The sequence below is a fragment of the Rhinichthys klamathensis genome, unplaced genomic scaffold (assembly GCF_029890125.1).
Source record: "Rhinichthys klamathensis goyatoka isolate OS25496 unplaced genomic scaffold, OSU_Roscu_1.1 h1tg000263l_1, whole genome shotgun sequence".
Taxonomy (NCBI): domain Eukaryota; kingdom Metazoa; phylum Chordata; class Actinopteri; order Cypriniformes; family Leuciscidae; genus Rhinichthys; species Rhinichthys klamathensis.
In genome coordinates this window covers 211,973-237,107 of record NW_026606784.1, presented here as the reverse complement: position 1 = coordinate 237,107, position 25,135 = coordinate 211,973, and positions in this window count along the sequence as shown.

The window sequence follows — 25,135 nt, the reverse complement described above, 5'->3', positions numbered from 1 at the left end:
AGTACTAATAAACAGCCAATATCCTGGTAATATGCATGCTAATAAGCAACTTAATAGTGAGGATTGGACCTTACACTAAAGTGTAAAGTTAAAGTTTTGTTCTGCTAGTATAGTGGGTTTTCGAGTATAGTGAACTTAACATCATACTCATTTATAGTTTACTTTATATATTATTTTTGCACTTTAAGTATAGTACTATGCTCTTATTTAGGTAATAATTTTAATTCTTGAAATATACATTTAACTCTATTTTAAATAGATTTGAAGTAAATTCCTATGTACACTACCAGTGGACTACAAAAATCCACATACTTAGAATTAGGAACATATCTGTTTTCTTTATGAATCAATATTTTCAAATGTTTATAAGACAATATGTAAAACTATGTGAAAAGTATTTAATAGGCTACTCAATAGAAAGAGCAAACATAACTACAAGCCAAGTATTCTAAGAATACTTAACTATAATTTTAAGTATGTTTCAATCAAAAGATTTAATACAAGTATTTAATACTTAGACTTTTCTTTCAGTATATGTCAAGTATACCAACCCGATCTCACGGCAATTCGTACGAATTTTACGAGGTGGCTAATTCGTACGAATTCATACGACCTCACTCAAACAAATGCGTACGATTTTTGCTAATTCGTACATATTTTACGAGTTACGAAATTCGTATGAATTCGTACGAATGACCTACCCCTGACCACGCCCCTAAACCTACCCATCAATTCGTACGAATTCGCCACCTTTTAATCACTCGTACGAATTCGTACGAATTGGTCGTGAGATAGCGAAGTGCAATTTAAAATATTTCTGAGAAGTACTTAAAAGGTAAACTGAAAGTATACTTTCTTATTTTTAGTTTAAAAGAAGTATACTAATAGCACTCTTGAATAAACTTCTTTTTTCTGAGGGTCCACAAAAATGACAACTGTTTTTTTTTTACATTACTGATTATAAGATCCCCGTTTATATATATTTCTTAGAGCCAAAAAAAAAAAAGGTCCCGTAATTCCTTGTAATGGCCCTGGAAGGAAGCTTCAAAGGAAGTAGAGAAAATAGAAACACCCCAGAAATAAAATGTGGATTAAATATGAAGCCAGAGGCGACAGTATAAGTCTTATTATCACAGCAGATTGAGGCTGACATGAACTGGCTCGCAGTTTTCCTAGAGGTCATCACTCAGACCTCCACTAAACTCTCACACACACTCACACGGATCAGAGAGGTTGTTCGCAAGATCTAGGGGTCTTTTCCGGCATGACCTTCAGATGTGAGGTCGTGTTTCAGTGTGGAGAGAGGCGTCCGGACGTCCAATGAGAGATTCGCAGACACGAACTTCATCAAGCCGGATGATTATGAGAGCTCAGCTGATGATGGCTTTCTGAGAGATTGATGTGGCTCTGGGGTTGTCGGCTATTAATAACTTCTTGCAAGAGTGGCGGAGACCACAGCTCTGATTGGAATAGATTGGATCGGCCATCTGTGTGGTCGGCATGGTTACCGGAGTGTATCCTAGGTGTGATGATGCTTCTGTGTGTGAAGGGTTCATTTCACTTATCAAATCATATTAATACTTTCAATCAAAAAAGAAAATTCTCATCCTCGTGTCGATTTAAACCTGTATGACTTTCTTCAACTTTCTTCAACTTTTCTAACAAATTTCACAAGACAATGTGTGCCCAAGCAACCAAAAACAGACTGCCAACGATTAAAACATTACAATGTGTAAAAAGGGATTATGTTTTATTTAGCAAGCCTCTAACCATTTTGATCATAGAAAAAACCATTTACACCCAATACCCGTAATTTACCATAAATATATGGTTTTTAAAGCTTTTTAACAGCCACAGCGCCACCTATGTTCCGATCTCCATATAAGTTTGCATGCTTCTTTAGAATCATATGTCGCATGTTCTCACCAAATTTCGTGAAGTTTTGATTTTTTGTTTAAGATTTATAGGCTTGAGTATATTTTGCCACGGCCCTATGACCCTGTTATAGCCATCCAAAGGATGAAGTTCAACATTTATTTTCACAATTATTGACCTAGAGAGTCCAGAGAATTGTACTGAAGTAGTTTTATCGAGGTTGAGCAAAAAACCTAGGACTAGTTTGCAATATTCTAATATCCACAGTGGTTCTTGAGGCAAAGTTGTTCAGAATGAGGAATCTATCATGTGTTTTGTGTGTAATTGCGAAACATTGTGTGATTTACAATCATATACAACCATGTAAAATGCAGTATCGCCCCCGGTGGCTGATTTCTTTCAAATTTCTCACAGACCTCTAGGCCAGGTCAATGAGTCAAACAGGCACACAGAGTTTCGTTCCGATCAGCCTCCGTTAACCTTGTCTATAAGGTGCTCAAACTTGATTGGCTGATGGCGGCCATGTTTTTCGAGATACGCTAATGTTGTCATAGAATATCATGGCACCTTGTCAAAGACACTGGATGCCAATTTTCAAGTCAATCTGGCTGACGGTTGCATGATTAATGCATGACGCCATTTCATGTTTTTTCCTGTTATATCGCCATCAAGTAGCCAAACTCCAAGATTTTTATGTAAAATCAAATTAAGCTTGTACACATTTGTACTGAGTTTGGTGAAAATGTCTCATTCCTTTCATGAGTTATAGCGATTTTAGTAAAAGTGACTCCGCCCTCTTCGAACGTTTTGGCGCTACTTAGCGACCTAGGAATAGTTTGCAAAAGTAGGTTTCGGACAAAATCCAAGATGGTGGAACATTTTTCATGGCAGAAATAAAATCAGAGATATAAGTTTTTGTTCGTCTTGAGCCAAGGATTCCAATATTTAGATAGGAAAAAGGCAACCTCCATACTTACGCTCTCAGGTCAAGAACTGGCAGACATGTGCAAGTTCTTTTTGAAACATTTTTGAAAAAAATGTCATGTGGTGTAACCATCAAGTAAAAACTAATTAAAAAAATTCTTACAATTTGAATACATGTGAGTGTGTATTATCGCAATAATTTTAATTTACTCATTTTTTCAACAAAGTACTTAAAAAGTAGGCTAATTAATTTATTCAAATATAACTTTGATTTTAGAGTCACACAACATGACATTTTACAATGTGAATTAACAATGCCTTGTCATAAAAGGTCAAAATATCTGAATATTTTAATAGATTTATTGAATTTGGAACATGTGTGTTATTTGTACCACTTGACTTTGAATCCGCAGACAAAATTGTTCAAATATCAATGAAGCAGTGAAGCTGTGTTGTTAAAATAATTTAGATTCTTAAGAAATAACAGTAAATTATTATAAATAAAGGATTAGCTAAACAATTTGAGGTTTAACTTTTAAGAATTTTATTCTGTCAATGAGGCATTTGTCTTAATTATAATTTCAGGACAGTTGTACACTGATATGTTTGACTTTATGCCCCTTTATACATTTTAATTTAGATGTTAAAATGTGCCCATCATAGAATAGCTGTATTTAAGTGTTGCTTGTATACATTTCTAAATTTTTTATTGAAAGAGTGTCACCTAGCCAAATGAGGTGCCAAAGCCAACCTGTGGAACATCAGTAATACTTACAACCCATTTTAATTTAATGCAGCCTACAAACACATTTTATTTGCAAACCAACCTTTTTCTGTTCTCCTTTGCTCCATGATCTGCAGTGATTTCATCGGGACAGAGGTTATACAGTGCCAGCTTTACACACCATATATTGAGGATATGTCTTGGTGTGCACCGCTGCTGTTTTGTGGCCAGTGTATATAATATCTGCACATCTAGTTCGCAGTGATCATGATTCGCAGACAGCAATAAAGACAGCTGAACCTGCTCTCATGTTACCTAGAGTTAGAAAGAGTGGAAGATGACTTAAGCATTTATAAATATATAGGCCTATACACTGAATATATACACAGAAATTTGCAAAAAAGGCCAATTTGGGAAAACGTGCCACTACATACTTTACTTCATTGCAGTTTCCAGCTGAAATCAACACTTGTGGCAATGAAACACCAACAATTATTACTCCTTTTCACACGAATTACGATTATAGGGGCAGATTATCGTTTAATAAAGGCTTATTTCCACGTAATTCTTTCCACAATACTGTGCGGTATTATGACTTCAAAACTATTTTAGTACGGTCACCGTGATTTTACCAAGTAAGACATGTTCCTGGGTCAATACATTTCTGTCTGAAAATTCTCTATCTCTACCCCTATAGCAAACCCTGCACATTATTTAACCCTAAAATAAATGGGAAATAATAGGTGAATTACACTAATGGTGGTGTCGTAAGCTAGCCTGGGTTTCCCCATGCTGCCTTTGCGCAGCGCGATTTTATTTATCGAAGCAGTTTGTTTATACCTATGGATCAAACATTGCAGCAGACGCGATGTTACCTTTCGATGCAGCCTTAGATACATACGCCATCATGTACACATAAATCTCTGACCCATCGTCGTCTTCCTCGTCTAGTTTCTGTCGCTCTACATATGTCATCTGGTATAATTGAAACGATTGGCTATTAGCTTCGTACAGGCGCATTTGATAGACATTCGTATCACCCAATAAACGGCTCTGGGCATTCGTAAACCACACCTCAAATAGGAGAAAATGAACATGTGGTTCCCTGACCATGTCTCAATCTCAATGAGACATGGTCTGACGTTAGCCAGCCTAAACTTGACAGAATCTGTAAACTTGTCCCTCAAATCTGATTGGTTGTTTTTCCAGGATCAGCAAAGATGGTGATCCAAGAACATGTTGTACTTGGTGAAATCAGTTTGGCCCTTTTAGCATAGTGCATGATTTGTAAACGAATAGATTTGTCATCACCAGCTCTATGTGTATTCATGTTCTGGTGTAAACGTGCTAGAACAAACATGAGTCCCGATGAAAGAGCACAAAGACTTGTAGAAGCAGGCTAAAATGGCATGGTTGCTGTTATGAACACTACCAGTTAGGATAGAAGTCTATAGACCTTATTCGCAAACACCGGAAGTAGCTAACCGCGGCCATATTGTTGACATGACATCTGTCCTGCTGCCCCTAACCGCGCGCAGATTTGAGTTGAGGGAAGCAGTAGCCTGGCTTCATCTCGTCGGTATCAAGAGAAGATAATGCTATTATTTGATGTGGGTCCACACCAATCAAGCTTAAGTAAAGATCCGTCCTTATTGCCACCTTTGCCAGCCGTAACTTATCCGGATATTTATAACGATCTCGTTCATACAGTAACCTTATACAAACTAATGCACCTCAACAAGGCAACATAATGAACGACACTTGTCTCATTCGTGGAGGTGGAAAAACAAGTTCTTTGTGACATGCTAGATTTGTTGTATTAAAATGTAAATGCAAAAGAAAAGGCATGAGAGTCGGTTGGTTTTGTCAATTTTAAGTTTTCATTTAAAATGTTTGCGATTTTAATATAAGTAAGTTACATGGTTACATATTTGACCACTTGCTTGAGCAACTTAATATATAGAAGTAATGCATGGAATAATTGGCTTACGTTGTTGAAATAAATAAAAATAGTGAGTGCCAGGGTGTTTGTGGTACAGCCGCGGATCGCACTGCAAACGCAGCATATAAAGCACTACAGCGCGTCCTGCTTCTGTACCGCACATGCATTGCACACGGATTATGTGTGAAACCTGTGGTAAAATGATGGGAACAGACTTTTCTATGGGGAGTTGGCTGAAAGTTTAGCCTATTTATCCTAGCTAGCCTCTCTTGCGCTGGCTCAACTCTGTCTCCTTCCCTTCACGTTTTCTGACAGTCGGTAACTTATCGCATAAAAACTAACTCCGGGGTTCTCGCTGTTGTTAGAACAGCCGTGTATTACACAACACACCATCGCGCTGTTTTAAAAAAAAAATACAGTGATAATACCATGGATAATACCGACGCTGCCTCGCTTGTCAATTGACAGACTGACAGTTGCCGTGGTTTCTATGTCAACAATATGGCCGCCGCAAACATTGATGACGCAGATCGAATAACATCTATAGGCGGTACGTTATTTTCAAAAGCGATAGAAAATTAACCTTTTAGCGCTCTGGCATCTTTTGGCATCTTTCTCTTTTCTGACAATGCAAATCAATCTCGATATTTTTTTCTCTTGTCCTGAAAAGGCAATTCTGGATTTTTTTTCTCTTTTGCTATTGGAGGATAGTAGATTTGCTGTAGTCTCCTGTTCTCCACTGAAGTTCACCCATCTATGATGACTTTGTGGCAGGTGGTATTTACCAGGAGGAACATTCTCATCTTAGACGCCATTTTATCGTATCTATTTGTATATGCCCCTGAATGCAAGATGGGTTATTAATCATTTAGGCCATTTTCTCAATACATTTTTAAATCCATATGTGTGCTAAAAGTTAATGTTGTTAGCTATAGGAGTACTGTATACTAAAAGCCACAAAACCCGTTTGTGATTTCATGGGATCTTTAATAGGATGTTGCCATGGTCACAGAATCCCACCATCTCATCATTCATACTGTGGCATATACAACCAATTTGTCTCTGTTTAGGAACACACTGTTGCCGATGTTCAAACCAACCAGATCTTAAGCCATTTTGTATGCGATTGACATTCTCTGCATGACTTTGGCAAGCTAGACTGAATTCCGACGGGGTCTATCCATGTCTCTTGAGGATGTTTTCCATTTGTTTTCTAACAGAGACGCCCCACCGCTCTGCATGAGATGAAGACATGAGAGTGGTGAAAGATAATCACTCTTCAGCATCTCAAAGCCTTGCTCATCTCTACTTTGACAAAAAGTCAAGATGCTCGGCTTTCATTTTAGATTGAAATCGCTCAAAGCAGGAACAAAGTCACCTCTGTAGGCATGATATGGACATGGAAGATTCAGATTTGGCAAATGTAAGACAAGTAAGATAAAATCCTCCTGCAGAGAAATGAAAAACAGAGACATTATGTGCCTTCATTTCGTGAAACAAGTAAAGTCTTTACCAGTGAGTCATTGAATCGTTCACTCAAACCATTTTTTTAATATATAATTTAAATGATTTAATACAGAGATTATTTGCCTTTGTTTTCATTACTGGATGAATCAGCGTTCTTGTATTTGTCATTGAATCATTTATTCAAGAGATTCGTTAATTTTTTAACAGTCACTTTTAGCCGCCTACTGGTGTAATGATGTAATCCATAAATATCTGAAATGTCAAATTATTTTCAAAAGGTGATTTACTCTATTTCGAAAGCTATACAGTTGACATCAGTGTTTATATCCCATCTATAAACTTTCATCCCAGTACTCACGTAATAACTTGAATTATTGTAGCACAGAAATATTGAAACGCTGTGTTGAAAAGGGAGTCTGTGAAGCTGTTTCATACGCAAATATTCCGGTATGATTTTGTCAAAGGTTTAATAGACAGAGGCAAATCGTTGTCCTTCAGGAATAAGATCGCATGGAATTGAGATTACGAACTTTAAACAATTAATCGCAATGTAGCCTACTTCCATCAAATAGCTAGCCTAATGTAGCCTAGTTTATTATTAATCAAAGAACTGTAGGATTGCGTGTTTATCAATAAATGGACAGTAAAGGATCGTTCACTATGTTTTTATCGTTCATCTTCTGGGGAAAAAATAGTTTTGAAAGTGATTCTAATTCTATATAATTTCCCTGTGCCATTATAGTTATAGTTGTGGGCTCATATTTTTCTAAATTTAGAATGTTTTTTGAACTATATTATCATTATAGTTCTATATTATCACAAGTTCTCATCCCTATTGCAATCAATCAGAATCCATCCTGCTCGAAAAAGCTTGAGTATTTAATACAGCAGACGTCATAACTGCATGGACGCTAATATAGTTAGCCTATCTTTATAATTATCGTGGTGTGAACAGGTCTTAAAGAGATAGTTCATCCAAAAAATGAAAACTCTGTCATCATTTACTCACCCTCAAGTTGTTCCAAACATGTATAAATGTCTTTCTTCTGCTGAACACAAAGAAAGATATTTTGAAGAATGTTTGTAACCAAAAAGTTGATGGACTTTATTGACTTCCATAGTATTTTTTCTATACTATGGAAGTCAATGGCGCTTTAGGGTGAGTAAATGATGACAGAGTTTGCATTTTTGGGTGATATCTCTTTCAAGTGACTCTTATATCGGGATCCTTCGTAACTGCAGGCACTGGCTCAACAAAACCGCTGTGACTGAGCCATGAGCCCGGACACTAGAGGGAGTCTCTCTCCTCATGTCTATCAGCCGAGGAACATCTCCTCCTCTCAGCTTCTGTCCGGTCAGACGGCACGACTCTTTACTCAGTTACTCCATTAGGCTTTATGTAAAGTAATAAAGATGACGTAGACTGCGCTATAGAAAACACCGAGTGAGGCAAGCATCAGATTAATGCCTTTCTGGGGGTTGTGTATCAGAAAAAGGTAGCCTACAATCTGTGTACTTTGATGTTTTTATTTAGTCTTAACTAAATAACTATATATGCTATATGTTAGATAAACATTTTTCTGTTCCACATCAGAGGTTTGGATCTTAATCGTAGCCTATTCAATAATTAAAATCTGTTGTACAGTACTTTTGAAAATCTGTTGAACTGATGTTCAATTCATCATAAAACGTTTATTATTTTAAAATAATTATATTTATTAATTTGAATTACTTTTAATTATACAGTTTAATTTATCAACTAATGAAAATAGCTAAAGATATACTATTACTGTAAGTAATTTTTTTTCTGATTTCTTAAAATCCATTACATAGGCTATATCATTTGCTTCTTCAGTATGAAATAAAAAACCTCTCATCCTCAATAGTTTTTCCTTCATCTACACTTCTGCACACTGTATGAAAACAAATTATCAAACAAAAATATTTGCATAAAAATGTCCTTAATTCATGAAAAAGTTAGGCCCAGTTTGCAATCCTGTTACCCATAAATAAATGTAATATGTAAAATATGATATATTTAGCAGAATTGGCAACCTCATATCAAATTAATTGAAAATAGAACAGATAAACCAGTGAATTAAAAAAAAACCTTATTAGGATTATTATAATTAAAGGGATGTTTTTCTCTCCATGTAATGGGTGTTTAATGTTTGTTTTGTACTTCATTCAAAATGCTCAATCTTTCAGATGGCCAGTTTAGAAAATATTGCTTGTGCTGTTTCTCTCTCTTCTATTTTCCCCCCTCTCTCTCTCTCTCCCTCTCGCCTCCATTCCCTGTCTCACCTCTTCTATCTTCTTCTTTCACCCGTTTTCACGCGTTGTTGTGCCTATCAATCATTTCCACGTGTTTCTCACCTTCTCTGTCTAACCTCGTTCTCAAGTTCTCCCTCCGTGAGTTTCAGCAATCTACCTTTTTTCCTACGCCTTCGACTGCAGCTACTCTCTTCCCTCAGCACGAGTGTGTGTGTGTGTGTGTGTGTGTGTGTTCTTTCAGATGGGAGTCTTTCTCTGCTCTTGGGAGGCTCTATAAATAGAGGCATGCAGTGATAAGCAAGAACAGTGCTGCATTATGAAGTGTAACGTGTCATATGGCCAATTCTAACATCAAATCTGCAAAATCGCTCTGCTGAAATGCAAGAAATATTACATATAGCATTTCACCTTTGTTATATATATATATTCATATTCGTAAAATTTCTTGCATTTCAGCAGAGCGATTTTGCAGATTTGATGTTAGAATTGGCCATATGACACGTTACACTTCATAATGGGGTGAGAAAAATAATCTTGTTTTTTTCTTTTAATTAAGTGTGTGTTTCTTACCACATTCTTATTTTATTTATTTATTTTCGGTACAGTAAGGTGCCATTAACGTTAATTAATGCATTATTTAACATTAACTAACAATACACAATACATGGGTTACAGTTTTTTATTATTATTTGTTTTGTAATCTTTTTTAACCCAATAGTAGTGTCCCCATTTTTCTCACATGTTTGTATATTTTTTGTATGTTTTGTATGTAAAATGTGTCTTGACTTATGAATGTCTAGATATTTTTAAAACAAAATCCCTCCCCCCAAAAAAAACTAAATTAGAAAATCTTTTTTTTTTCAGTGATAAAACACATCTAGTTCATCCACATCTAATCTGCATTTAGTTTACATCTTCATGGGGTACACGAACACGAACATCGTTTCTCTGCTGGCACAGAAGCATATGGAGTGTGTGTGAGTGTGTAAGTGGAGCTCTTTGCTGCATGAGACGCAGAACTCGGCTTCATGAATCTTTAAACATGCAGGGCTGGAGGCTCGGCTTTCTCACGCTACACACCACTGAAGGAGAGCGAGAGAGAGAGAGAGAGAGAGAGAGAGAGAGAGAGAGAGAGAGAGAGAGAGAGAGTTTCTTCATCATACACCCACACACCCTCTCTGTCTCTCTTCACGAGGGTATTCCCTGACTCCTCACGCCTCGCGCTCTACGTCACGCTCTCTCCATCCCTCCGCCAACATCATCAGAGCAATTATATTCTCTTGGGAAAGGGAGGTGCGAGCGACTGCTTCTCTTCCCACTCCTTCTCTTCTGCTATTCAGCCATCTTTCGCTCTCCTCTTTGATATTTCTACCACTACTACTGCTACTAAAAGAAAGAAAGCTGATGAAATCAAATATTATGATAGGAGGAGAGTGAGAGAGCAAGAGAAGAACAGAATGAGAGGTGGCACAACGTTCCCCTCAGGATCCAGGAGGCGAAAAAAGATGCGTGTGAGAGATGATGAAGATAGACTGAAAGAGAAGTACATCCCTAGAAGAAAGAGGGAAAGAGAAAGACAGCAATATAACACAGAACTGACTGTGGGAATAGCATACTATTCTCTGCAGTACAGCATTTAATATATAGCACATTGATGTATTTGTTGAGGAATATTACTATTTTTAGAGATAGCAAGAGAAGTAGTACGCATTATTCCTCAACAAATATTCAAACAGTAGTATACTCCATTGTTGTCACATTGATCAGATTGCATGTGAGTGAGTTAAGCACAAATAAAACCGTGAGCGCATTGCATTGTGGAATATGATATTCCACCAAGTATGCTCTGTTGTATACTACACATTTTGGCAAATAATAATGCGTTCCTGAGTCAACAATCTTTGTTGATCCTGGAACAACATTCCTGCCCGAAAATTTTGTGATAACCATATCCCTACCCCTAAACCTAACCATATACTACCCATAACTAATTCCTAAAATCAAAGGAAATGATAGATGAATAACACTGATGTAAAAGCATAACTCTGTTTTTAAGCCTAAACTTGACATAAAATGTGAACGTGTTCCTCAAATCTGATTGGTTGATTGGAATGTTGTTCCAGGATCAACAAAGATGTCGATCGAAGAACATGTTTTACTTGGTCAAATCAGGTTTTGCAATTCACATAGTGTGTACAGTGTGCATATTATATTCTGTAGAAATAAGAAAAGTTAGATTTTTTTTATTTTTTCATCATTTTTTAGTAGTGCTGTTAGTATAATTTTCTTGACTTTTCTTTGATCTGACTGTGAAAAGACATTTTTACAGAAACACAAATGGTTTTAGTAAAATAGTAATGTTTATTTTCTAGATGATAAAACTGGACACCACTTATTGAATAAAGCATTCGGCATGATGAGGTCATGTGTCATCAATGTAGCGTGCTATTATTGCTATTATTAACTGTTTATCATAGCATGTAGAGCCCCGCACATGAACATATTAGTACAACATGGGCATGACTGAACTAAAACGAGGGAACAAACTTAAAGGTTAATACTCTAATAATGTCAGAAAATAACATATGACCTACACTAAACCTTACCCTAAACAAAAGGCAAACATGAGATAAAAAAATGCCTTTTCAGAAGCAACCATATGATTTCAACCTGCCTTCACATGTCTTTACAATGTGCATGGCTGTATCAGGTGAGCTCCTGAGCAAGTTTACTGAATCAGAAAAGCCACACATATGGAGGTGGTTATGTCATACAAACATAAAAAAATGTATTTACTAGGGCTAAACGCGTTATTAACGGCGTTAACGCAAACCCATTTTAACGGCGTCAATTTTTTTATCGCGCGATTAACGGTCTTTTTGGCCTAGCAAACTTTGTAGTTTTTTCCACATGCTTTTGCAACAGGATGCGGCGCTGCGCTATGAAACCCATTCATGTCAATGGCTTGCGCCGCGCGAGGACGTTTTGTTGCTTTGTCGACCAAAGCGCAAGCGGATCCTGCTAGACCGGAAACAAAACAACAGGCACGACGCCGCACACACTTGTTTGGGATTGCGAGCCGGCCAAATAGTAGATTAACGTTAAGTTTTGAGTGGATGACGAGCGCGAGACGCCGAAATGGATGCCAATAAGATTCTGAATGGAGAGTTTACTTTTAAAAAGTTGCCAAATGGTCCCATTGACGAGACCAAAGTGATCTGTGTGTTTTGTCGTTGTGAACTGAGCTATCATCATCGCAGCACGTCCAGTCTGAAATACCACTTGATGGCCAAGCACACACACACACACACACACACACACACACACACACACACACACACACACAGCTGATGCGAATTCTCCGCCCCCTCGTCAATATCAGGACCTCGTCAGTATTTCTTTCACCCTTTTATTGATGGACAGTGTTACATTGAGAGATTATTTGCTCCAAGTGAGAATGTTAGTGTGAAATTGAACACAGTATATGTCAAAGTTGTTTTCAATAAACAACAAAGCAAGCCGATCCACTTTCCCATGTTGATAAGAGCATTAAAATGAGAAAAAAGAATGGGACAAAAAGAAATCAAGAGACATTTAGGAATAGATAAAAATGTGCGATTAATTGCGATTAATCTCGAGTTAACTATGACATTAATGCGATTAATCGCGATTAAATATTTTAATCGTTTGACCGCACTAGTATTTACTAATCAAGCACTATCCAAAAACGAACAAACACATGTATGACACGGTGAAAAGCAGTGTATGACTTCAAAGTACCACAAGTGTAACCGGCCCTACCTGACAAACTCTTAGCGGGATTTGAACCGAGGCGGGCGCTAACAAGGACGCTAAACACCACAGCCGCTAGTGAGGTTTACACACACAGCTCATACAAGCCTATGCCTATTACACTCACCCCCATAAAACTCACTCCCAATCCGGGTCACGGCACCAAATGTAACCGCTCTTCCTGAACCTGCTCCGACATTTGAACCGGGGTCTCTGGCGTGGGAGGCGGCTGCGCTAATAAAAATAACCACTTTATTCAACAATTTCTCCTCTTCCCTGTCATTCTCCTACGCTGTTTACATCACAGTGTTAGTAAGCCGGCATTCTGACGTAGAAACTGGAAGCGCTGCACTGTGTCTACTATATCAACAGCAGATGAGACTGACATTGAAGAGAAGAAATTGTTGAATAAAGTTGTTATTTTTGTTTTGTTTTTGCGCACAAAAAGTATTCTCGTCGCTTCATAACATTAAGGTTGAACCACTGGAGACTATATTAACGATGTCTTTACGACCTTTCTGGGCCTTGAAAGTTGCAGTTGCGTTGCTGTCTATGGAGGGGTCAGAATTTCATAAAAAATATCTTCATTTGTGTTCTGAAGATAAACGAAGGTCTTACGGGTTTGAAACGACATGGCGGGGAGTAATTAATAATGTAATTTTCATTTTTGGGTGAACTAACCCTTTAAATGCATGTTTCCCATGTCGGGCTGCCTGGAAAAAAATACAATAATGAGCACTTGTGTTCTCCACCACTCACCTTTATTGATTCATATATTCAGATTTGCTCCATTCTTGCCCATTCCTGCCTGCTTCCCTCCCGTTTTTCCATTTTTCTCCATGTTTCCATGTCGATATCAGCTAATAGTAGAGCAGAAATGTGTGCCTGCAGCTCCCAGCCCGGAGAAAATCAATGAGAAGTGTTTGTTTGTTTGTGAGTAATGTGTTCGTGTGTGTGTGCTTGTGTGCTGGTGTAAAGTCTGTGAATAGTCTGAATATGATCTGACTGATTATAAGAGTGTGTGTGTGTGTGTGTGTGTGGGGGGGGGGGGGGGGGGGAGGGGTTGAGAGAAGTAGAAATGGAGGTAGAAAAATAATGATAAAGTTAGCTAATCTGTCTTTCTTTCTTTAGGTGTGTGATACAGTATTTGAATTGTGAATGGCTTACTAAAGGCCCAACGATGCAGAAAACTATAGACCTTGTGCGCCAGAGAAACAAACATGCATCCATCTTTAGTATTTTGTGTTTGAACTTCAGTTTTTGTGGTTTATTTCTATGGCGTTGCTGTCGAAGAGTTATTAGTTGGTGAGGTGGGTTTACTTATTGGCATTCTCATCCTTTGGCGTCATATAGGTGACGCCATATGACATTTCGTCGAAATCTTACGCACATGGCATCCTTTAGCGTCAATATAACACGCACTGTTATGGGTAGGTTTAGGTCTGGGGTAGGGTACAGTTATGACGCCTTGGGATCTGCGTCTCATATTGACGCTAAAGGATGCCATGTGCGTAAGATTTCGACGAAATGTCAAAAGCGTCACATGTATGACGCCTTGGGATGAGAACGGACTCAAAGTTATCATGAGCATTGTAACGTTTAAAGCGGATATCATAACAAATGTCGGTAGAACGGGAACATTTTAAAACGAGCGGTTCATTCATAAATCCGTAAGATCTCGCCTTCATGCTGTGAAATACCAACCGGAAGACAGAACACAAGGAGCGCGGCGCTAAAAGGGGCGGAGCTACAGAAGGTGATAATCTAACCATTCAAAAAGGTTAAGACAATTCTATTTTTTGTGTATTTTGATGGTACAGTAAAGTAGTTCTGTGATGAACTATGTCATATCATAAGCTACCGTATGCTTATATCCGCCTATTTTTAGCATATTGTAGGATATCGCTTAAAAAACTCTGGATGGAAACGCCAAGATGTTCACAAATTGAATAAAAAAATGAATGCGCTCAATTGAGGCGGATATCTTTTTTTATCCCATAAAACTACGATGGAAACACATTTACCGAATAAATGTCTCGATGCACAATAAAAAAAACTCACGTGACTTTGAATCAACAGTGGATGTGATTGGATAACTGGACTAGCGGACCAATCACATCGCACAGAACCTCAAACGCTGGTTTGATCATTCTGACTGTCATAAGAATGATTTGGTATTATGACTTCCCAGAAGCGTTTCGCATGATTGCATTTCCAAACACCAGGCATCCAAACTCAAGATAGCATGACAGCGTATATTGCATTTCGTCTGTGTGATCTGAGACGCAAGTCATTTATGATGAAGGAAAAAAGAGCCACAGTGGCTCAACTGTCATTTTTATGTAGATATTTTGCGCCAATTTTCCAGGAAGCACAAATGCACTGATGAATCAATAATAACATGCATGCATCATCTAAATACTTTTTGCATGGATCTAAAGACAGATTTTAATATACAGTACTATGTCCGCTAACACTTTATTTCGATAGTCCAATTTATAACTATGTTAAATAGCTGTCATTAGAGTATTAGTCGACTGTAATATCATTTTGATGAACCCCAACAGTATTCAACTGACTATATGTAACTTTGCAACTACATGTCAACTTAGTCTACTAACCCGCACCCTATTTAACAGTCTACTAATACTCTAATGAGAGTTAGCTGACATGTAGTTGCAAAGTTACTTATATTTAGTAGAATGTCTGAAGTGGACTATCAAAATAAAGTGTACACTACTTATGCATAATTTGCTTGACAGACATCTGACATCCACTTAGCAACCATCCACAACACCCTAGCAATGCCTTAGTAACTGCATAGCAACCGGTCAGAACAACACTGCATTTTACCTGGGAATGCTTTTTTTTTTTCAGTAGGCTAAATATGAAAATATAGACTTTTAATTAGTTCTCAAATTAAGCTCATTATAATTATAATGCCTTAACTGACACATTTACATGTGAACATTATTTGGACCATTTTATAAACCACACTGTTCATTTAAAGAGGTCTGATTATATTTGTGAGAATATTTGTATAAATTGGTCTCCCACAGGTATAGCGAAACAAGCGCACTTCTCAGCAGAGCAGAATGAGTTCCTTCTCTCAGTTCACTGGGTCTCTACACTTTCCCACACTTAATAAATGAACCCAGGACTAATTAAGATCTCACAGTGTTAGCTCTCGCTGCGCCCCTGAAGGGAGGTCTGGATATATTAGGTGTGTGTGTTTGTGTGTGGATCTTGGCATGGGCATGTTCTTGGGGTGTTTCTGTCATATTTAATATGGTGTGAGGCTGCTAGTGTGTGTGTGTGTGTGTTTGTGTGCTTTTATAGACAGCCTTTTAGCAATGTTCAAACTACATGCTGTGCTAGCAAACACACAAACAAGTGCTGTGCTGGTGTCATGGTACAGTCAAATATTAATATATGCATGAAACTAAGTAAATGATTATCATGTTATTGTACATACCCTTACATAATTTCTATTCTATTCTATTGATCAGTCAAATTTATGAATACAACTTTTTTGTTAGTGCACTTGTAACATTTCTGTTCTGTTCTATTTATTTTTATTTAAGACTTAGTCACTAAATACAAAACTTGTTGTTATTGTTTTTTATTATAATCTATTAGTTTTACCTCTTAAATATTGAAACATGATTTGTTCAGTGTATCGATAGAATAAGTATAACTATATTCTGTTATCCTTTGTTTGGACTTTGTGTTCGTTTTGCACTGTCTAATCAAAAAGTCATGTTTTATTATATAATTTGTATTAATTGACATTCCATTCAATTGGTCTAAAATATTTTATTAGTCAAATATTTAAATACGTAGAATTTCTTCTATTCTATTCAATTTCTTAAATTCTAGAATTTGCCCCATGTCATATTTTAATACATTTTGTGGTGAAATGTACTTATACAATTTATGTTCTATTTTATTTTTAATTGTTTTCTTAAATATCTTACCAGTCAAATATTTAAATGTAACTTTTTATTGTTTGTATACTTAGTAGTTATATTCTATTTTACTGTTAATTTTTCAATCACTCAATATTTTTCAATATTTGATTATTATTTTATTTTATTTGAAATATTTTCAGTAAAACAAGAAATTCTTTAAGTTTAAGAAATCCTTGTGTTTTACAATATGACTTTCAGTGCACTATTTCAATCCTTTTCTATCCTATTTTTAAAATGTGTCTTTTTACCACAAATATTCAAATGCAACTGATTTCCTGGAGTTATTATCACACGTTTTCTCCCACTGGCTCATTTCTGATCCTCCTATTATTGCCCTGCGCTGCATGCGAGAGTTGCCACTTTATCTTTGCAGAAACATGCCTCCCTCTTTCACCCCCTCGATCTCTCACACTCCCTCGCTCTTTCTTACAGTGATTAGAGCGGTATCTGTAACTTTCCTCTAGCTATACGTCACAATCTCATTCACACACACACTTTTCATTTCACACCTCTCATTCAGTTGCTTCACGGTGAACATTGCTTTTTCTGTTGAAAGCAAGTAGTCTGGTATAATGACAGTGTTATGAGCAAACTCATATATAAAACTCATATACATAGTCATATATGTACAGAGTTCAACAGCAGCTGGTAGGTTCGGTGGTAGGCTACTCACTTAATAATGTTGGGTTAAAAATAACCAGTGGTGGAATGTAACGAAGTACAAATACTTCGTTACTTTACTTAAGTACATGTATCTGTACTTTACTTAAGTAGAATCAATAGTGCATTCTTTTTACTTTTACTTCGTTACATTTTGCAGCAAGTATTATACTTTCTACTCCACTACATTTCTACAACGTTCTGTTACATTTTCGTTACATTTTCTGATCAGTTTTCCCCTCTGCCAAAACGTCATCCTGACCGTCCGTTCATCGCACGTTTCTGTCTCACCAGTGCGTTTGGTTGCCATAGATATATCAACCCAGTCACACTAAATGCGTCTCTATAGCACGCAGTGTGTTTATCGTGCAATTTATATGCAAAAATTAGTTTTTACATGCATAGGAAACGCATTGGTAGGTTTAGTAGTGATGTGGGGTGCGTGTGTATTATACGTTTGGTTAGGATTAGTATGGCAAGCCAAGAGGTTCAGAATTACGCCATAAATGAATCGCGTTTACAGCCAAACGCCTTCATATACGGCGTTTTAACATAATGTGTGTTTATATATATATATATATATATACCGTATATAGTAAGGGTATATAGTAAGCTTGATGTGTATATTGCCTAATTGCAAGCTTGTTCAGAAATGGTGACAAAAACTTAAAATATAACTGCTTTTCCATCATATTGAACATCTTTATATGAGTATTAGGTTGAATGAGTTAGAATTAACTGTTTTATTAATCATTAGAATATAGACATTAAGATAATAAATTGTTATGCAAGTACTTTTACTTTTAATACTTAAAGTACATTTAAAATCAGGTACTTTTTACTTAAGTAGGGTTGTCATTGTGGTACTTCTACTTTTACTAAAGTAAATATCTCTCTGGTTATTTGTACTTTTACTTAAGTACTGAGATTCAGTACTTCCTCCACCACTGAAAATAACCCACCGAATAACCCAAATATGGGTGGTATAGCACCTTCCCAAGTGTGGGTTATTTTAACCCAATGCATTGTTACTCAAAGTAACCCAACAGTTAAGTTAACTATTTATTTTTATTTATGACATTATTTTAATTAATAAAATACACTTTGTTTCAAAACACAGATTCTTTATTTGTATAAAACAATGAATATGTCTCCACAAATATATATATTTTTTAAATTACAAACTAAATTTAATGTAAACATGTGTGCATAAATTCAAAATACACAAGTGTACATACAACATACGTATTTAACCCAACAGCCGGGTTATTGCTAGAAATTACCCAACGATTTTAAACATGTTTGCAAAAATAACCCAACATAGTGACCAAACATGTGTAACCCAACGGTTGGGTTAAAAAAAATAACCCAACGTTTTTTTTTTACTGTGTTTGACTTCATGGCTCTAGAGTCAATAGGTTCAGGAGGTTACTAGTTTGTTTGTGTGTGAGAAGGAGAATGGAGGTTAAAAGCATTATCTTTACCTTATTACTGAAATTCTCATAAATTACCACACTCCATTTTCTAACCTTGAGTGTTTCAGCACACAAACACCCACACGTGCCATTAACCTCTCTATGGGCCAGCCAGTCTTTACCCATGATCATTTGCACATTAAAAGCCTCTTGCATGTGTCGTCTCTGCTGTTGTTATAGGCATGCTGCTATTTATGGCAGCCACATGTACGGCAGGCTTCCCATCAGGCCATAAACCTGCCAGGTATAGCGTTTGCCACAGCAACAAGCCCAGCTGTACTGTAGCATTAACACAGACTTCTGCTCACTGCAGCCCATGATTCAAGACTCGTTTTTAGTAAAGAAAATCAAATATTTATGGTCTGTAGTCCAGATTTATGTCATGTTGCATTCAAGTCATGCTGGAATTATTGCATTTACAAGATGTGAGCACATAGGCTATCGCATTACCAGTTAGAAATCTGTGGATCTGTCTTCGACCTCTAATTTTCTGATTTGGGGACGTGTCTTTTATATAATCCTGGTGGAATCAAATTGATGCTGATTATATAAGATGCTACTCATTTAGCCAGCTTATGAGGCAACAACTCAGAAGTGTATAAAAATACAAACATATAGCTAGTTTCAGCTTCATCTCATTGCTGAAAAGAGAAAAAGAAATGGATTTATTTCTGAACAAAAATCACAAATGTACATCATAACTCATTTTAATACAAATGCATTTTCCTGGAGGACTTAAGGATAGCATTAGCTTACAAGCTAACATGATATGCTAGTGTACTACTAAAAGTTGACAAAATAAACTTTTAAAATTAAATTCACAATCTTTCTTTTACTGGAAACCTGAATTATTGATGACTAATGTTGGAGTAGACACGTTTTGTTTAAGTAAATGCTACCCAGACTGAGAGAATGTTCTAGTTATAAGCTGATTTAAAAATCGAATAGCCTTTCGATATGTCCCACCCCAACTTCCTCATTCATTACAACAGAGGGGCCTTTACACATGCATGGGGTCTTTAGCTGACAGCTTATTTAAAGACCTTTGTATAACAGATCTAAGTTATAAGAGCTTTACGTTAGAACTTACATTTTTCAGACAGAGGGGCAGCTAATTCGACTTCAATGGGAGAATCAAATGTATAAAGACATATCAGTAGCGTTATTAACAATCTATTGCACATCTGAATGCATTTTAAACAGGAAGTTGGAGTGGATTCCAACAGCATGCTTTTACAAAACCAGTCAGGCGGAGAGATCTGTGCTGGAATGTGTGGAGAAAGAAGAATCAGCATTTTTGGATAGAAAGAGAGAGAGACTAGCGGGTACAAGAGGGGTGAAAATGGCCAAACAGAGGGAATTTGCCTCAGGCTGTCTATAATTGACCGATTAGACCAATATTACTGTTTATAACCAATCAGAACACTGTCTGTTACCATCTATAATGGAATCAATCAGGGGTGTGTTTCCCGTACAACACCGTAACTCGCTGCTTCACTACCATAGTGCGATGCATCGTTGAAGAAATCAACTAGCGAGTCACGGCTGTTTCCCGAAACCATATTGTCGCAAAGTGGTCGCTCAACCACATTGGTTTATAACGTCACGCAAGTGGTGGAGAAATAACTTATTTTAATGAAACTGTTTGAGATCGAATTAATGCTAAATGTTTTGATATAAATTACAGACATGGCATCTGAGGAATATTTCTCATTTTTCTTAATTATTTCGCTTTATTTCCAGATTCAATCATAGGCTCGTTCTTAGTAGAGCACGTTCACACATGCGCAGTCTTTAAAAACGGTGCTTTAAATCTTTTGACAAACTCAAAGACGTAAATTACATTTGTATGTATTCTAAATGAAAGATACAGATTGTACTGAATGTCAGTTTGCTTATTTTGCTCAAGATAAGGATTTATTGAGTCCACATGTCATGCAATCTAGAAACTCTGCTTCTAACCACAGGTCGAGAGCTGTCGTTCCAACCACACAACTTTGCGATCGTTGGAATGATGGTTTTGGGAAACACCGTCTCATTGAACGGCTGATAACGACTGAACTTACGACCATAGTTGGCTAACGATGCTTTCGGGAAACGCACCCCTGGGCACTCTCCAAGTCTTTAACTGACCAATCAGAACACTGCTGATGTTTATTATGAACTAATCAGAGCTCAGTTACTTTCTATAACCAACCAATCCGAGCACTGTTACCATCTGTAGACCTTAAGTCAGGTGGAAACAAAGCTGTGAGGGAAAGACTTAATGGCTGAATCCGAAATCGCCCCCTAAACCCTCATTCACTATTCCCTACGTTAGTCCACTAATACTGTTCACTTGAAGGAGTGTCAGTGAAGGAAAACGAGTGCGTGAATTCCGACAACCGTTGAGCGTAACTTATGCAATGTGGGATTGAATAAGTGCACCTAATAACGTCCACTATAGTTTGGGACACACCACTACAAATGGCTGTCCCCTCAAATAACACCCTATTTAAGGGTATAGGGGGCGATTTCGGATTTAGCCATAGTCTTTCTTTACAATGGTAGACTCTATAAAGGTCCTAGATCACATCATTTTGGCAAACTTACAACTTTCAAAACTGTTGAGTTCAGGGACGTGCACAGGAATTTAGTGGGGCAGTTGCTCTGACCTGAAAAAAGGGCACTACCCCCAAAACTCACGGGCTATATGAAGGAATATATTCAGTTGAATTTTGCCCATACAAATTGCCTTATCTGATCGTGTTTATTTCCAAACGCAATGCCTCATATTATGGTCTTATTATTATTTATAAAGATTGCAAACGTCAAAGATGACAGGTTTATGATATACAACTTTGTAAACAGTATACAAAATGTATTAACAATATGTTAAATGTCACCAAAATACACATGAGAAAAAGAGTTCCTCATATTATTGTTTATTGTTTTTTAATTATTATTATTTTTTTATTTTTTTTTTAAATAAATAATCTGGATTGAATTGACAGATGGGGAAAAACTCGCTTCTAATAAAATAAAATGCTTAGATTTCGGAAAAAATACAATCCTTTTTTAACCTTTTGGCTTCCCGTACATTCAATTGTGCTTTTTGCTCATCTGGGCAACTACGCATGATTTGTAGTATGATTGCGTAAAGGGAACAGGAATTCCGGTAAGGAACAGAATCGACTGCTACACCCAGTGCCGATCCTGACCTCCCTGGGGCCCTAAGCAAAATTCTGCTAAGGGGCCCTCTGATGTCGTGAGCTATGTAAACCATTTGCCATTGCCACAGTCACACCTGACACTTCAGCACTCCCATCCTCCCCCCTTTAAACAAAACAGTCAAATAATAAGTACAACAATATAGAACAGAATGAGGTTCAAACACACAATATTTATTGAATAGAGTATTTTCTATAGAATGTTAAGATAATAAGTGAATATTATTAAGTAAGTGAATATTAACGTAAACATAAATAAGAAGAAAATAATAAATAATAACCCTGAGCTTTGGCTTTTGGGATTAACTTTGGTTCTTTCTACAGCCTGGGCATTTTCGGCATCAGTATGATTTTTTTTTTTTTTTTTTATTATGCATGTTGAAGCAATTCTTGATTTATGGTTATTATTTACTGAGGGATGTGCATCCATTTTGACCAGTATGTCCAGCTAATCAACAATTTTAATTCAATATAGCCTATAAATCAATAGTCAATCAATGTCAAATTGTCAATACATTGCTTTCTATCTTGCATAATTAGTGCAGTTGTTTAGAGTTTGTAACTACACTGAGACTAGATAATCAGTGTCTTGTTTTAAAAGTATAATGTGTACTTTGATTGGGAGTGGCATCATTCACGTGCATGTATTGTACAGTATGTCTGGTCTCCACATATTTCTGCTTGAAAAATGCGAGTTTCATTTAGGCAACGCGCATATGAACGCATGATAACACACGCGACGCGGTTATGTTTTCCGAGCTGCAGTAAACAAACACCGTTGCACTTTGTCGTTTATCAAAATCAAACGTAATAAATAATTGTATTTTACTCTCACTTTTGTCAGCCACAAAGTGATGAAACAGATGCACTGCCTGCCCAGCTAGGTTAGCAAGACCGAAAAACATCAAACTTTGCTGACATCAAACTTAGAGAGGAGAGAACACAAGTTTACCTGATTGTTGTTCCCGCAATTCACTCTCATGGTTTTTTTCTTTTCCTCTTTTCGTGACCAGAAGGATAGTTTCGCTTCATTTTGTCGTAGATGTTGTAGCTACACATTTGACGGCGCGCTATGACTATGACACGAGATGGAGGCGTGGCCTTAAGTAATTTGCGTGGCCCTACGCCGGTCGCGTGCAGTCTATGGTCGCGTGCAGCGTTTGCCCTTCATACTGACTTTCACTTTCGGTGCCCGAATGGAAGTGAATGAGGCTTTGCGATTTTTTTTTTTTTTTAATCTAGGCCTACGTGAAATTCTGCATCCATTGTACGATTTAATTTTTTTCTCGGAAGGGCAACTTGAGTGAGAAGGGCATATGGGCAGTTGCCCGGGCAACCTGAGCAACCCCCCTGTGCACGTCCCTGGTTGAGTTGTTGTCTACTAACGCACTGTACTTCTACCTCACAGCCTTGTTTTCATTCCTGTCAAAAATGTAATATGGCGTTTCCCTGATTGGATCAATCAAGGCAGTCTCCATGTCTTTAACTGACTAATCAGAACACTGTCCATCATGACCCAATAAGAGCACTGTTACTGCCTAACAACCAATCAGAGAACTGTTACCATCTATAATGGATCATTGAGAACACTGCATGTCTTTATCAGTCCAGTCAGTACAGTCATTGTCATTCTCTATAACTGACCAATTAGAGCAGTGTTACGCTTTTAAACTGACCAATCAGAGCATTGTTGCTGTCTATAACCAACCAATCAGAGCACTGCCTAGCCCCAGTACACTAGTTACTTGTTGCCAGCTCTGGGAAAGGTGATTTTATGATTAGATTTCCAATGACTGCAAGTGATCTGTCTCAAACAATTTGAGCTTACAAGGAGGCTTAGTGTTAACCACTAACCCTTCCACTTTCTCTAAACACACACACACACACACACACACACACACACACACACACACACACACACACACACACACACACACACACACACACACACACACACACACACACACTCACGCCCTCCCTCTGTCTCAGCCAATCATAGATGTCAAACAGGAGGAGTGGATATTCACAATCCTCCAAACTGTTGGGCCCCATTAGAGTAAACAGTTTTTTCTGTTTTCTCTCTCTCTCTCTCTCTCTCTCTCTCTCTCTCTCTCTCTCTCTCTCTCTCTCTCTCTCTCTCTCTCTCTCTCTCTCTCTCTCTCTCTCTCTCTCTCTCTGTGTGCGTGCATGCACGTGTGTGTGTGTGTGTGTGTGTGTGTGTGTGTGTGTGTGTGTGTGTGTGTAAGAGATAGAGAGAGTTTGTCCTCACACACCTAAGAACACAATACATACCAGCTCTATGGTGATAACACCTGCTTTTGTGGAAGTATTGCATACTTGCCTCACTGATAATAAAAGAATGCTGTTTGCTCTTGTGTACTCATAACAGTAAATGTAGAATTATATATTCATTCCACAACTACTGCATATAGCACTAATAAAATCATATACTGCATAAAAGCATACATAAAGTGTACTGCCACCCGATTCAAATATAGAGTTATACAGCCATGGGGAGAATAAAATGCTGAAAATAATTAACACAAAGAACAAAACTACAAGCTACTCTTTTACATATGCATGCAGTGACCAGGAGCAGTTAAGCACCAAAAAGATTATGAGATTGTTCAACATTCTCTGAAAATCTTCTCCTCCACAGTCATGCACATTCAAAGCTTATATACTTCAAGATACATTGCGACAATTTTGAAATCAGGGTTAGTTACTTGAAATTATTCATAATATACTATTATTATTATAGTAAGTACATGTAGTAACGTGTAAATATGTCACCTTAAAATAGGGCTGGGCGATATGGCCTA